Source organism: Chiloscyllium punctatum, chromosome 8 (assembly GCF_047496795.1).
Source record: "Chiloscyllium punctatum isolate Juve2018m chromosome 8, sChiPun1.3, whole genome shotgun sequence".
In the NCBI taxonomy this organism is placed as follows: domain Eukaryota; kingdom Metazoa; phylum Chordata; class Chondrichthyes; order Orectolobiformes; family Hemiscylliidae; genus Chiloscyllium; species Chiloscyllium punctatum.
The window spans coordinates 113,473,884-113,490,290 of NC_092746.1; the positions used below are offsets into that span (position 1 = coordinate 113,473,884).

The window sequence follows — 16,407 nt, forward strand, 5'->3', positions numbered from 1 at the left end:
GAGTGAGTGTGTGCATGTGAATGTATGCATGTGAATATGAGTGCACGTGTGAGAGTGTGTTTGCATGTGTGAAAGGGGGGTGTGTGTGTGTGTGTGTGTGTGTGTGTGTGTGTGTGAGAGAAAGAGAGAGAGAGTGTAGTGGGGTCACCTGTAGTGCGACATAAACCAGGATCCCAGTTCAGGCCATCATTCAGTACTCAGGAGGAAGTTATCTCGAGAAAGTGACTTCAAAGAAGTTCTGGGATTTACATATTAATGAACTAAAACCTGCATTCAAAAAGATGAAAGACTTAATCCAGGTTTGTTCAATATATCACTGTATGACACTGTAAACTTTTGCTATAAATTCTGTGTTTTATGATCTTATACTCCACAACTACCTGATAAAGGAGCAGCACTCTGAAAGCTATTGCTTCCAATTAAACCTGTTGGACTGTAACCTGATGTTGTGTAATTTTTAACTCTGGATTTTGCAGTCAGTAGAGAACAAACTGCCCGCACTGTTTGTGACACAAAGTTGCTTGGCCCTGTGTTTTGTACCTGATGGTTTGTGTTGTGGTGGCCAATTGTTAAACATCACCAGGTGAAGGTCAGGAGCCCCACACTGGCACAGCAGCTTCTGCTGCATTTGCTTCAAAGACTGACAGTGGGCAGGGAATACCGGTGCACAATTTGGCTCTTCTTCTCAGCCACCTGAGCTTTTCATTTTTGCTCACCATTTCCCAATGTCCTTCCAAGCAATTGGTCTCTGGTGGTGAAGGCAGTCAGCAACTGTCCCCCAGTTGGCACTATCAATGTCCACTATCTTTTATTTGTCACTTACAGGTGTCCTATTTTCTATTTTTTAAAAATTCATTTGTGGGACGTGAGTATCGCTGACTGGCTAGCACTTTTATTGCCCCCATCTCCAGTTGCCTTTGAGAAGGTGGTGGTGAGCTGCCTTCTTGAACTGCAACAGTCTATGTACTGCCGGTAGTCCTGAACGTTTTTTATTCATTCACGGGATCACTGACTAGGCCAACATTTATTGCCCAGAGGGCAGTTAAGAGTCATTTGGTCCGGTATCACACGTAGGCATTAGTGAACCTGATGGGTTTTTCAACAATCAACAATGGTTTCATGGTCATTATTAGGCTCTTAGTTCAAGAATTTTATTTTATTGAATTCAAATTCCACCATCTGTCTTGGCGGGATTCAAACCCAGGACCCTAGCACATTATCTGCCTGTCTGGATTAACAGTCCAGCTATAATAACACTAGTTCCTCCCCTTCTCATTCCCTCCCTAAGGGCATTGTGGGCTTATTAACAGCTCATTGACTGCAGCGGTTCAAGAAGGCAACTCAACACCACCTTCTTAGGGGCAACTAGAGATGGGCAATAAAAGTGCTGGCCAGCCAGCCAACAACCCTCATATTCCCTAAGTCAACAGAAAATAGGAGCAGGAGAATGGTCATTTGAGCTTGCTCCACTATTCAACATGGTTGTGACTAATCATCCATACCTTGTTCCTGCTTTCTCCCATAACCTTTGATTGTTTTCATCCCAAGAATACATTCATCTCCCTCATGAAAACATTCAGTACTTTTCACCTGCAACTCTTCTTCAGGCAGAGGATTCCACAGGCTCAACATTCTCTCCTCCTCATAGTGATGAAATTCCTCCTCATCTCAGTCCTAAATAGCTTACCCCATAATGTATTGGAGGTTTGGATAGCTAGGTCATGATCATCATTTCAACAGAAGGAAGCTCTTTCGGTAAACAATTGACATCCATCCAGTGACCAGCACAGATATTGTTAGCTTAGCAATCTGTGTGTGCTGATTGAACGAGCACGCTACAGGAGTTGGTGACCTTCTCCTACCAGGAAATGTTGAAAATATGTCGGAACAGCGAGAGTGGAAACTTTTCTCCTGCCTTAAAAATGTTGTCCTGGTTTCAATGCTGTAGACTGCACTGGGGGAAAAGACTGGTAGACTCACTGTTTAATGTTCTCAGTCAGGTTGCTGTTATTCCACACTCTATTGATCAGCTTGGATACAATGTCTGCAGTTTTACTCTGCATTTATTTATCTCAGCATCAAATGACAGATTGTTGATGACAAAGGTGTCGAGGTAGTGAAGCCATCAGCATTGGCAATGTAATACTGGAAATTGTAAGCAGATGGCAATTTCCTGAACCATGACAGTTGTCTATGTTGGGATGGTAGTAAATATGGTCCATTGAGTTTTGACTTCCAACGTCTGAGTATTGCAGTTAAGATCAGGAAACACTGACCCAAAACAGGCTGTAGTGGTCACCTGACCACACACTGAAACAAGCTTTGTGAACCCATGTGGAATAAATGAAGCTCTCTATACTGAAATGGCAAATTTTAAGATCTTGAAATCAATAAATGAATCAATATTAAGAAATTTGTACCTCCTGTTTTAACTCACATGCATGGGATAATTTCACATTTTGGGAGATGAAGGGCTCCCCTGTCAGTTAGCTGGTTTGGAAAGACAATGGAGCTAGACTCTGGAATGCACACTGAACTATATTTTAGAAGGTGGATTTGAAGAGCAAAGCAGAGAGAAGTAAAAATGGATTGGTGACAGCAAAAGCCAGAACTCACTGTCTGTCTGTTTCCTTGGAACATAGCAGCCAATGCAAAAGGAAACTTGAGAAAACAGTCGTTCACCAAAAACGCGAAGATAATGATAAGATATCACTAGATTCTAATCTTGCTATGGATATGAGTCAATGATTAATCAACTGTGGTCTCAAGTTTAAAATCTAACAACTCAAAGACTGTCAGGACTTTAAACTGCATTGCGTTTTTTTTTCTCTGTCTGTGCCAGTCTTCCTTTTAAACTTATTGCCTATATTTGTGTATGTTTGATGCTTTTATTATTTCTTTTTCGTTGGAGTTAGTAGGTAATAAAATTCCTCTTTTTTTTTACTTGATATTAGCTCTTTCACTTTTCCTGAACTATGTTACATTTGAAGTATGATACCATGTGCTAAAAATGAAATGAACATTTTTGTTGCAACTGACTCAGAAGGGTTTTAAAAAAGGGGAGTCAATTTCTTCCTCTACACCTGGTTGCAATATCTGCCTGATGCTGATGGTGAAACTAAAGTCTTTACAGGAGTGAGTGAGATTCTCCATTTGCTCCTCCCCAAGTGTTTCATTATATGAAATGTTATTGAGGCATTGTCACCATACACCAAAGCTCTTGGATTTCAGGGTAGATACATTCATTCAAGATCTGCTGTCTATCAATGGTAACATGGACACTTTTCCTGCAAGGCTCAATAAATAATTGCACTAATTGCGGTTGTCTTTATTCTTGTACAGGGTCACAACCAATGCATAACACATATCTTGTGACACTTGATCCTCCCTTCAGAGGGGATAGAAGTTCTGACAGAAATGTGGCACTTCCATTCGTAAGACATTGGGTTCAAGGGCAGTTAGGAATGTGAAACAAATCACAGCCAAATCTCATGAAATAAAGAATAATAAGTTGACACTAAAGCTAGGTTTCTTCAGGGAAAAAATCAGAAAGGTTTCTGAATGTTCCAAAAGAGGGAAGTAATGCAAAAGAAAACTAAACAAATTTGTATATGGCCAGAATGATCCCACAAGTGTGTGGTTGTTCTTCAGTGAAATCTGGGTTTTCTGAAAGTGGTTTGTGTTCTAAGGGTAGTTGTTTTATGGATATCAGAAAGGGAAACTTGCAGGCAGCTTCATGATGCATGTTAACTGTTATCAATTAGAAAGGTCTGGCAGGGATGTTTCAGAGCAAATTCAACGAAGCACTAAAGATGATTATTATATGTTAATTGAAGGATAATTGTATGAGAACCTAGCTAGGAGTGTATGAAGAAAAAGTGATATTATAGACTTCAGAACTTTAATAACTGTTCTTGGACTGAATGGATCAATTAAAAAAAATACTATTACACACAGCAAAAACTCTGGAATATTAAGGAATAAAGACAAGCTGTTGCGCAGAGATTCAAGCAATTAGTCATGTCTTAGTGGGCTTACATAAATAAAACTGCTTTGACATCTGCTGGATGCTTTAGTGTCACATGGATAAGGATTGCTCTGCACAAAAAAAATTGAGTTAACTATAGGAAAGCTGTGTCTTTGAATAGACAGTTAGGGCCACATGGAACAAGGAACAAAGAAGCTACTTCTGATAAGAAAGCAAGCCACAGACTTGCAGCAATTTGGATGAAAGTATTTAAAGAATCATCATTAATGGCCTTAAGAATCTGTATAAGAATCAAACACCAGAACTCCACCCTTAACAGAACTTCAAAAAAAAACATTGCACAAGGATCAAACCCTAGAGACTTCCACCCCCTGAGACAAACTACGTTGATTGAAGTCATGGCCAGATTTCACCATGAATCAGGTAAAGTTAAATTGGCTTAGGCTTCTACTTGCTTACATAAGGGGTTTGTTTATTGGTTTTTACATATAATAAAGTTTAAATCATTGTTTCAGTACTTGATTGTCTATGAGATTTCTTAATAAGTGGCTGAACTAAAGGTAAATTGTGGTGATTTACCCACAACAAAGTAATCAGTGCAGTTATAGATTTGTGATGCGTAAGTTGAAATAAAACTCTGACTAGAAAGGTCTGACTCGGAAAGTCTGAAAATCATGAACAGTATCTAACTAACCTTTAACTTGAGTTTAACATTGATGATTCTTACATGGTAGTACAGTGGAATTTGAGAAATCTTTTTATTGAGATTAGAATGGAATTTAAGATTAGAAATAAGGCTTCAGCAGCTTTTAAATAAATTGATTGAGAAACTCAGACCAGAATAGATCTGGAGTAAATATGAATTAGCAAAACTCTTGAGACTGTTCCTTCTATCTCAGCTAATCTGGTAGGTTATCACAAAGATGTAACATTTTAAGAAGAAACAGGGCAATTGCAAAGTTTGTTTGGTCAGTTGAATTGTTTAAGCTGTCAGCCAAGATCTTACGCTTATTTTGATGTATTGAGACTAAGTGCCAGTACCAAGCATCCTAAAATTGAGAAAGTTTAAGGCAGAAAAGTGACATTAATGATGGAGAAATGCTGACTAAAGTTTCAATCCAATTAATTTGCAATTAGTTGCTTTTGTTTCTCACCCCAGTTGTCCTAATCAATCTTCAAATGAAGTGACTTTGTAATAGTTTTGTGGTTGGAAGTGGGAAATGTTGTGCTTTAGCATGTGAATCTAAGAAAGTAAGATCTGCTCTTTAAAGTTACTTTAGTTGATGAAGCAATGCCTCCTTTGGAAACAGCAGATAATGGATGCAATTTGTCGAATAACTTGGGTGTAAATGGTGTACTGAAAATAGTTTGCCCTTTGAGTGTTACAAAGGTAATAATTCATGAGATAACAATCTCTCAACAAAAAGATTGAGTATTGACCTTGCTGGCATGAAATAAATGTTCAAAAAAAGATCATTCAGTTAAGATGGATTAACGTATATCATCATTTATAGAACATAGGACATTACAGAGCAGTACAGGCCTTTCGGCCCACGACATTACACTGATCTGTGGAACCAATCTGAAGCCCATCTATCCTACACTATTCCATTTTCATCCAAATGTTTATTCAATGACCATTTAAATCCCCTTCAATTTGGCGAGTCTACTGCTATTATAGGCAGTGCGGTTCCATGCCCCTACTGCGCTCTGAGTAAAGAAACTATCTCTGACATCTGTCCGACATCAATCACACCTCAGTTTATAGCTATGTCCCCTCATGCTAGCCATCATCATCCAATGAAAAAGGCTCTCACTGTCGAACCTATCTAACCCTTCCCGGTGCCAGGATTAAGGACATCGCAGACAGAGTGCAGGAAATCCTCAAGGGAGAAGGTGACGAGCCAGAGGTGGTGGTACATGTCGGCACAAATGATGTTGGGAAGAAGAGGAGGAACATACTATAGCGGGACTTCGGAGAACTAGGAAGAAGGCTGAAAAGCAGGACGTCCAGGGTGGTTATCTTCGGTTTGCTTCCAGTTCCTCGGGCTGGAGAGGCCAGGAACAGTGCGATAATGGCCTTGAGCGTGTGGCTGGGGAACTGGTGCAGGAAGCAAGGATTTAAATTCTTGGATCACTGAGGTATGTTTTGTGGTAAGCATATATTATACAAAAGAGATGTTTTGCACCTTAATAGGTTGGGGACCAGCATTCTGGCAGGCAGGTTTGCTACTGCAACACAGCTGCGTTTAAACTAATAGCCAGGGGGGGGGGGGGGATGACAAACTGGAAGTTTAAGAAGGAAATTGAAGGGAAAGTTAGATCAAGGGAAGTCAAGAAAGACAATGGTATCAATGAAGCAGAAAACTCAAAGAGGGATCATGCCGTAAGGTTGAGTGAAATAGGGATTGATAGGAAAGGTGAGGACAGTGACAAATTTAAAATACTATATATGAATGCACGAAGTATTAGAAATAAGATGGATGAGCTTGAGGCTCTTTTGGAAATTGGCAAATACGATATTGTGGGGATAACTGAGACGTGGCTTCAAGTGGACAAGGCCTGGGAAATGAATATTCAAGGCTAAAAGTGCTACTGTAAGGACGGACTGACGCGCAGAGGGGGTGGCGTGGCCCTGCTGGTAAGGGATGTTATTCAGTCCCTTGCACGGGGGGACCTAGAGTCAGGGATGTAGAGTCAGTATGGATAGAGCTGAGAAATTCTAAGGGTAGAAAGACCCTCTTGGAAGTTATCTACAGGCCCCCAAACAGTAGTATGTATAAACGGTGTTAGTTGAATCAGGAGCTGAAATTGGCCTGTCGCAAAGATGGTACGACAGTTGTTATGGGGGATTTCAACATGCAGGTAGACTGGGAGAATCAGGATGGTATTGGACCTCAAGAAAGAGACTTTGTGGAGTGCCTCCGAGATGGATTCTTAAAACAGCTGGTGCTGGAGCCTACCAGGGAGAAGGCAATTCTGGATCTGGTATTGTGCAACGAACCAGAATTGATCAGGGACCTCGAAGTGAAGGAGCCATTAGGAGGTAGTGACCATAATACAATCAGCTTCAATCTGCAATTTGAAAGGGAGAGGGTACAATCGGTAGTGACAATATTTCAATTGAATAAAGGGAACTGTGGAGTTATGAGGGAGGAGCTGGCAAAGTTCAATGGTGCAATACCTTAGCAGAGATGACAGTGGAGGAACAATGGCAGATATTTCTGGGTATGATGCAGAAGATGCAGGATCAGTTCATTCCAAAAAGGAAGAAAGATCCTATGAGGAGGCAGGGGTGGCCGTGGCTGACGAGGGAAGTTAAGAAACATATAAAGTCAAAAGAGAAAAAGTATAACAAAGCAAAGATGACTGGGAAAACGGAGGACTGGGAAGCTTTTAAAGAACAACAGTGGATTACTAAGAAGGAAATGCGCAGAGAAAAAATGAGGTACGAAGCTTTTTTAGGTATGTGAAAGGGGAAAAAATGGTTAAGTTTAAAACTGGGCCCTTGAAGACAGAAACAGGGGAATATATTATGGGGAACAAAGAAACGGCAGAAGAGTTGAATTGGTACTTCAGATCTGTGTTCACTGGGGAACACACAAGCAATCTCCCAGAGGTAACAGTGGCTGAAGGACCTGAACTTAAGGGAATTTATATTTGCCAGGAATTGGTGTTGGAGAGACTGTTAGGTCTGAAGGCTGATAAGTCCCCGGGGCCTAATGGTCTACATCCCAGGGTACTGAAGGAGGTGGCTCGAGAAATCGTGGATGCGTTGGTGATTATTTTCCAGAGTTCGATAGATTCAGGATCAGTTCCTGCGGATTGGAGGGAGGCTAATGTTGTACCACTTATTAAGAAAGGAGCGAGGGAGAAAGCAGGAAATTATAGACCAGTTAGTCTGACCCCAGTGGTGGGAAAAATGCTGGAGTCTATTATAAAGGATGAAATTATGACACATCTGGATAGCAGTAACAGGATAGGTCAGAGTCAGCATGGATTTATGAGAGGGAAATCATGCTTGACTAATCTTCTGGAATTTTTTGAGGATGTAACTCAGAAGATGGACAAGGGAGATCCTGTGGATGTAATGTACCTGGACTTTCAGAAAGCCTTTGATAAAGTCCCACATAGGAGGTTAGTGAGCAAAATTAGGGCGCATGGTATTAGGGGCAAAGTACTAACTTGGATTGAAAATTGCTTGGCTGACAGGAAACAAAAAGTAGTGATAAACGGTTCCCTTTCGGAATGGCAGGCGGTGACCAGTGGGGTACCGCAGGGATCAGTACTGGGACCGCAGCTTTTTACAATATATATTAATGATATAGAATATTGTATTAATAGAAACATTAGCAAATTTGCTGATGATACAAAGCTGGGTGGCAGGGTGAAATGTGAGGAGGATGTTAGGAGATTACAGGGTGACCTGGACAGGTTAGGTGAGTGGACAGATGAATGGCAGATGCAGTTTAATGTGGATAAATGTATGGTTATCCACTTTCGTGGCAAGAGCAGGAAGGCAGATTACTACCTAAATGGAATCAATTTAGGTAAAGGGGCAGTACAAAGAGATCTGGGTGTTCTTGTACACCAGTCAATGAAGGCAAGCATGCAGGTACAGCAGGTAGTGAAGAAAGCTAATAGCATGCTGGCCTTCATAACAAGAGGGATTGAGTATAGAAGCAAAGAGGTTCTTCTGTAGCTGTATAGGGCCCTGGTGAGATTGCACATGGAATATTGTGTGCAGTTCTGGTCTCCAAATTTGTGGAAAGACATTCTGGCTATTGAGGGAGTGCAGCGTAGGTTCACGAAATCAATTCCTGGAATGGCGGGACTATCTTATGTTGAAAGATTGGAGCAACTGGGCTTGTATACCCTTGAGTTTAGAAGACTGAGAGGGGATCTGATTGAGATGTATAAGATTATTAAAGGATTGGACACTCTGGAGCCTGGAAACATGTTTCTGCTGATGGGTGAGTGCCGAACCAGAGGACACAGCTTAAAAATACGGGGTAGACCATTTAGGACAGAGATGAGGAGAAACATCTTCACCCAGAGAGTGGTGGGTGTGTGGAATGCTCTGCCCCAGAGGGCAGTGGAGGCCAGTCTCTGGATTCATTTAAGAAAGAGTTGGATAGAGCTCTGAAGGATAGTGGAATCGAGGGTTATGGAGATAAGGCAGGAACAGGATACTGATTGAGGATGATCAGCCATGATCATAATGAATGGTGATGCAGGCTCGAAGGGCAGAATGACTTACTCCTGCATCTATTGTCTATTGTCTCTGATGATCTTGTATGTCTCAATTAAGTCACCTCTCAACGTTCTTCTCTCTAACGAAAACAGCCTCAAGTTTCTTAGCCTTTCCTTATAAGACCTTACCTCCATACCAGGCAACATTCTAGTAAATTTCCTTTGAACTCTTTCCAAAGCTTCCACATCCTTCCTATAATGCGGTGACCAGAACTGTATGCGATACTCCAAGTGCAGCTGCATCAGAGTTTTGCACGCCTGCAACATGATCTCCTGGCTCCGAAACTCAATCCCTCTACCAATAAAAGCAAACACAGTGTATGCCTTCTCAACAACCCTATTAACGTGGGTGGCAACTTTCAGGGATCTATGGGCATGGACATCAAGATCTCTCTGTTCACTTATCTACACTACCAAGAATCTTACCATTAGCGCACTGCTCTGTATTCCTGTTGCTCCTTTGAAAGGGAATCACCTCACACTTTTCCACATTAAACTCCATTTGCCACCTCTCAGCCCAGCTCTGCAGCTTATCTATGTCCCTCTGTAACCTGCAACATTCAGCAATTTACTGGCATCAAATTTTAATGGAGGCCCTTGAAAAATGACGTAATGTAACGTATTCTGGATGCTGGAGATCGGAAATAAAAACAAAAATTGCTGGAAAACTCCACAGTCTGGCAGCATGTGTGGAGGGAAAACAGAGTTAATGTCTCAAGTCCAGTGATTGACCCTACATGTGTTAAACATTAACTCTATCTTCTCTCCACTAATGCTGCGTTTCTCCAGCAATTTCTGTTTTTGTTTTCAGATGTGCAACATTCGCAGTTCTTTGATTTAGAACATGCATACTTCCTGACCTTGAATGGATCCTCACTACTGAGCGAATCTAGATAATCAGCTGATTTGTTCGAACACTAATAAGGTACAACCACCATCTAGCACCATACTGTTAGGTTCTTTTCCCGAGGTTTCACACACAAGATCCAATTCACACACACCAACTTCTGCAAACAGTTAAAGTTTATTAAAGCCTGTACAAACTAGATGACCCCCTTTGATCCTCTGCACAGGCATGCTAATTCGAACCAAAGAGGCCCTGAACTCTTTGGAAAACACATCCCCCTTTATACAGGTCAGTTGGCAATGCTAACAGATACTCTGGCTACCCCCTACTCCTCACAAAATAATCACGTTACCCCAGGTACCATAGTAGGATGAGGACATCCTTGGAGATAATGTAAATGTAAATGACCTATTCCTGGAGAATCATTACGCAAACGATTTCCTGCCTCGCTGATTCCCCAAGACAATGTAGGTGCGCTATGTCCTAGATTCGGGAGATGGCTATGAAAGCATTTCTGAACGAAGGAGATTGAATGATTGTTTAATTTGGTAATGGAAGGAGTTTAGTAGCAAATGACTGTCTAAATGAAGTGGGGGTCATTCGCATGAATGTTGTCCCCACCCACTTCCAGAATGTTCAGTTTCAGAAGGAAGACAGTGCAGTTTAACCCTTTAATATTACATTCATGTCCAGGGAGATAGTCCAGTTTAATCTTTTCACATTACAATACGGTTAAACAAATCTCCAAGGAATTGGGAGGTCATGTTGCTTCTGTACAGGACATTGGTTAGGCCATTTTTGGAATATTGTGTGCAATTCTGGTCTCCCTCCTACAGGAAGAATGTTATGAAACCTGAAAGTGTGCAGAAAAGATTTATAAGCATGTTGCCAGGGTTGGAAGTTTGAGCTATCAGGAGAGGTTTAATAGCCTGGGGCTGTTTTCCCTGGAGCAGCAAAGGCTGAGGGGTGAACTTAGAGGTTTATAAAATCATGAGGGGCATGGATAGGGTAAATAGATAAGGTCGTTTCCCCAGGCTGAGGGAATCCAAAACTAGAGGACATAGGTAGGTGAGAGAGGAAAGATTTAAACAGAACCTAAGGGGCAACCTTTTTTCATGCAATGTGTGTGCATGGAATGAGCTGCCAGAGGAAGAAGTGGAGGCTGGTACAATTATAACATTTTGATTAGTTTCCATATGGAAACATGCCCTTTGGCCCAACAAGTCCACAGTGACGCTCCAAAGAGTAACCCACCCAGACACATTCCTCATCCTATAATTTACCCCTGACTAATGCACATGACACTATGGGCAATGGAGCATGGCTAATTTACCTAACCACACATCTTTGGATTATGGGAAGAAACTGGACCACCCAGAGGAAACCCCCACAGACATGGGGAGAAAGTGCAAACTCCACACAGACAGTTGCCTGAAACGGGAGTCGAACCTGGGTCCCTGGCACTGATGAGGCAGCAGTGCTAACCACTGAGCCACCGTGCCGCAGATTTAAAAGCTATTTGAATGTGTATATGAATAGGAAGAGTTTAGAGGGATGTGGACTAAATGCTGGCAAATGGGACTAGATTAATTTATGATATGAGTTCAGCAGGGACAAATTGGACCAAAGGGTCTGTTTCCGTGCTGTACAGCTCTATGACTCTAATCAAAACAATCATCACAGGACTTTACCTTCTTGTGAGTAATACATTTCCAACAGACTGATCATTATCAGATACACCTTGAAGAATCTCTATGTCATGCATCTCTTCAAGAAACCTGCTGTTCCACATTGTGTCATTAAGATGTTTAGGTTCCACTTAACCCACCTGTTAACTGTTCGCAATGCATTTTTGGGGTTAGGTTAAATATTGTAGCTCCAATCCCATCACCTGCTGAAATATCCTGATCTGTGAAAAGTGCTTTCATCTCCATTCCTTCTGCCGGTATCTTTTTGTCAATGGCATCTGCATTCAATATCAGGACAATCTCAACATGCTGCCAATACTGAATCATCCATTCTTTTTGACACTCTACAATGCCTCATTTGTGCTATCAAGGCTGCTGGTTATATCTGCTTCCTGAGGATTTTTTGAAGGCAGCAGGCACCTAACTACTTAGATCTTTCCAAGAACCAGAAACCTATCTTTGCGCACCACCTTAAAACAATTTAGTAATTTAAGTGTAACCATCGAATAAGGATTCTCCACATTGAATTTGTGAAACCTTTTATTCAGACTGTTGAAGTCCATGGTAAATTCTTTCTTAGAATGGCCATTTGTTTTCAGCATATTTCTGGTAAATGTCACAAAATCTTTTAAATGTTCTTCAGTATTCAACTGACATACATCCAGCTCATAAAATCCCTTGCTTCTGGTTTGACTTTTATTATGAATTGACAATGCATGAGCCATACCTTGTTTCCTCTTTGGTGGGGACATAAACCTGTCTACATATCCACGTCATATTTTCACTGGTCTTAAGGCTTCGTCTCTGAGAACATTTATGAGTAAATGTACCTTTACCATTCGCATTCACTCTCAGTCATCTTTCACAAAAGCTGTAATCTGCTGTACTCTGCTCTTCTAAAAAAATCCTTATTTTCCTAACTCTTTTAGTCAACCATTCTCTGCCGTCTTAAACTTCATGTAGCCAGTAGGTGTTGGAGGAGTGGAGAAACACAATCCTCACTCAGTTTTACATTCATTCACAAATTCATTCATTCCATGTATCAAACTACAGGAACTGGAGTAGGCCATTCAACCCGTCGAGCCCATTCCACCATTCAGTATGGTCATGACTGATCAAACAAGTCAATGCCTTTTACCCACCCTATCCTACGAACCCTGTACACCACAGATAAACAAATGTCTATCAACCTCCAACTTATACAGAGAGATGAAGGTGCTATAATCTTTTCAGATCAAAGGGCTGCTCCCTCGTTAGAGATGACTGGTGAAGGTTTCATTGAGGGTCCCCATGCCTCAGACAAGGGGAAAGATTGAGAAGGAGAGTCTTTCATGATAACCTCAGCCGGCATAAGAATTGAACCCATGCTGTTGGTGTCACTCTATGTTGCAAACCAATTGAGCGAACTGCAGTTATACAAACCCTGCTTAAATCCCACTTGCAGTACTGTGAGCATTTCTGGGCACCAGACCTTAGGAAGGTTACATTGGCCATGGTGGGAGTACAGTTTATGTTTACAAGAATGATATCTGGACTTCAAGGTTATGAGGAGAGGTTATACAAAAATTGACTTAGATTCTTTAGAATTTAGAAGGATAAGGATTGATCAAAGTCTTGAAGACTTTCAGAGGAAACACAAGGTGGATAAAGATAAACTATTTTCACTGATTTGGGATTCTAGAACTCGGGGGCATAATCCAAGAATTAGGGCCAGACCAATCAGGAGTGATGTTAGGAAGCACTTCTACACACAGAAGGTGTAGATGTTTGGAACTCTCTTCTACAAGTGACAGAGGGTGCTTAATTTTATCAGTTATTAATATGATGGATGCATTTTGTTAAGCAGAATTACTAAGGAATATGGGCCAAAGGCAAGTATATGGAATTAGGGCAAGGATCAGTGATGATCCCATTGAATAGTGGAACAGGTTCGTGGGGCTGAATTGCTTACTTCTGTTCTTATGAATAACTGTACAAAAGTGGCTACTCAGGGGGTTGGAGCTGTCATGGACCAAACCAAACCCCCTCAAACTATTCAGAAGTTAGTCTAACACTAACGTTTTCTTATTTTAAAGGTAAATGTAAGGTATTACATTCAAGACGCAATTCAAATGGTTAAATTACCGGATTTAAAGCAAAACACTTGATTCATTCGTTATAGTTAAAATACAGCAAAAAAAAGGAATTGGAATAATTTGACTCTGTTGGAACAATTGATGCAGTAACAATTACTAATTAACTGTTCCAATATAGCAACATCCCATAAACATACCCTTGGCAACAGGAATTTCAGAAAACAGATTGTCTCATGTGCAGTTCTCCAATCCAGGAGGAAAGAACATCAAAAGACAATTCTGAGAGAGAGAGAACTCCAGCTTTCAACTGTGACAAAGAGAGATGTGGCAGCTTTTACACAACCCCAGCAGCTTCTGCTAAAAGCTAACTAAAAATCCTGGTTCTGAGGGAGCTTGACCACACTCACTCAGGCAGCTTCTATTGTTCCAACTTTTTTTAAAAACCCAAGGCCTTTCACGTTGTTTACTTTATTGGCTTTCCAACTAGACAGCTTGCCATCTCTGTCTTAAAACTGTTCTTAAAAAAAGGACCAAGTAACCGCTTAAAACCATAATATCATCTCAGCATCACCTTTTAAAGCGGCACTATAAAGAATATTAATACTTTGAAGCAAGTTATATTAAAATGCTATTTTATGGGGTTATGATGCTGTGCTGGTAGACACCATGTGGTCAAGGTCAACTGGGCATAACATAACTTGGAGGAGAGGCTGGCAGAGGTGAGCCTCTTGGGAAGAACTATTAACCAGATTAATCTGAATTGAATAGTATTAACCCCTTAAAGGCTGTGTCATTGTCTATGAGCCCCTTCTCCACATCACCCATAGGTATTTCACTGTAACTTATACAATTACTAATTTGGCAGTAATTAAGACTTTGCATGCCTTTCAAATTCACATTGAACCAACAAGTCCAATCGTTTTGTTATGTTTAGTAGACAAGAACTATATCACAGAATTGCAACAATGCAGGAGGAGATCTTTTGGTCCATCGTGCCTGCACCGGTTCTACTCCCAAGTGGCAATATCCTTTTCCCCAATATCCCTGCACCTCATTTCTATCGGAGTAACCATCTTGAATGTCTCAATCGAGCCTGCCTCCACTGCATTTTCAGGCAGTATATTCCAGACTCTAGCTACTCACTGCGTGAAAACATTTTTTCTCACAACACCCCTACTTTGTTTGCAGATCACTTTTAATCTTGTTCATTATTACAAGAGAGAACAGCTTCTCTTTATCTGGCTCATGATTTTGAAAGCCTCTAAAAGATATCCTCTCAGCCTTTTTCTCTTCAGTCCCATTACAGTACAGCACAGATACAGACCCTTTGGTCCAACCATGACAACCGGATATCCTAAATAATCTAGTCCCATTTGCCAGTATTTGGCCCATATGTCTCTGAACACTTCCTATTCACGTACCCATCCAGATGCCTTTTAAATGTTGTAATTGTGCCAACCTCCACCACTTCCTCTGGAAGCTCATTCCATGCACGCACCACCCTCTGTGTGAAAAACTGCTCATGCTGTTCCTGTGTTTTACATGTTCTCGTGTAAGTGAAGCTTGTGGAGACACAGGGCAATTCAGACAGTAACTTCCTGATTTCTGAATGTGACTGTGCATGCGCAGAGACTGGAGGTCACTAGCTGATTCACCCCTTGGCAATTAGCACCGACTATTTCACAGTTATTCCTGCTGCAAAATCAAGGTCATTACGACAATGCTGATATTGTACTTATTTCCTTATTTCTTTACATTATGACTTGTAATCTGGTGGAAATGTATAACATTTTTTCTGTTTCAGATCCTGATAATTTCATATAATTCCCAAGGCCTTTATGTTTCTATTTTAAGTTAACAGAATTTTCAGATGTGTTTCTTTAACATGGTATTGTCTGCCTGCAAAGGTCGTCAGCAGCACAAGTTCGACCTTCTTAAAAACTCAGGGAAAACTGAACTAATTGTACTTCCTTAAAAATGAAATCACGGTTTTATAATATAAACAACACCATATTTTACACTACCTTCTGTTTAAGGTTGACAGATTGCACCTTCACAATTCTAATGAGGCTTTAAAACGTTATGTGAATGTGAGATGGACAGTGAAATTACGTGATCTCCTGCATATGGCCCATGTGGGCACAGCTTAGATTGCGAATTGATGTTTTTCCTCCTACTAGAGCTGTGTAATTAAATGTGGGCGTTGCCCTGGGAAACGTTGCCATGTCATGGATGAATATGTTATAAAAGTGGAATGACAATATGAAGAGACACTTTCTATACTTGCAAAGTGACATTGGAAGACGAACTGATTTTCAGACCTGCAAACTCACTTGTTTTCCTGCTTGAGTTAGATTGTTTCCTTGCAGTCTAATGAATCATTGGGAAGGTTACTTGGTCTCTGGAGGTTGCCCCCAAATAATTTCTTGACTATCGCTAATTTATTAAAATAAAATCAAATGGGAATCTTAGCAGCAGGGCACCAAGTTTGGTTAATGTTCACTGCTGCTGAGGGCTGATGAGACTCATTACAACATCAGGTGTGTAACAAAACTA

The 16,407-nt window shown here is 40.9% G+C and overlaps 1 protein-coding gene across 1 annotated transcript in view; it reads left to right on the plus strand.

The window, feature by feature from the left end:
* Nucleotides 1-16,407, plus strand: part of prkag2a (protein kinase, AMP-activated, gamma 2 non-catalytic subunit a) — a 441,088-nt gene that overhangs the window by 28,820 nt on the left and 395,861 nt on the right. The gene's annotated exons all lie outside the window — the stretch shown is intronic.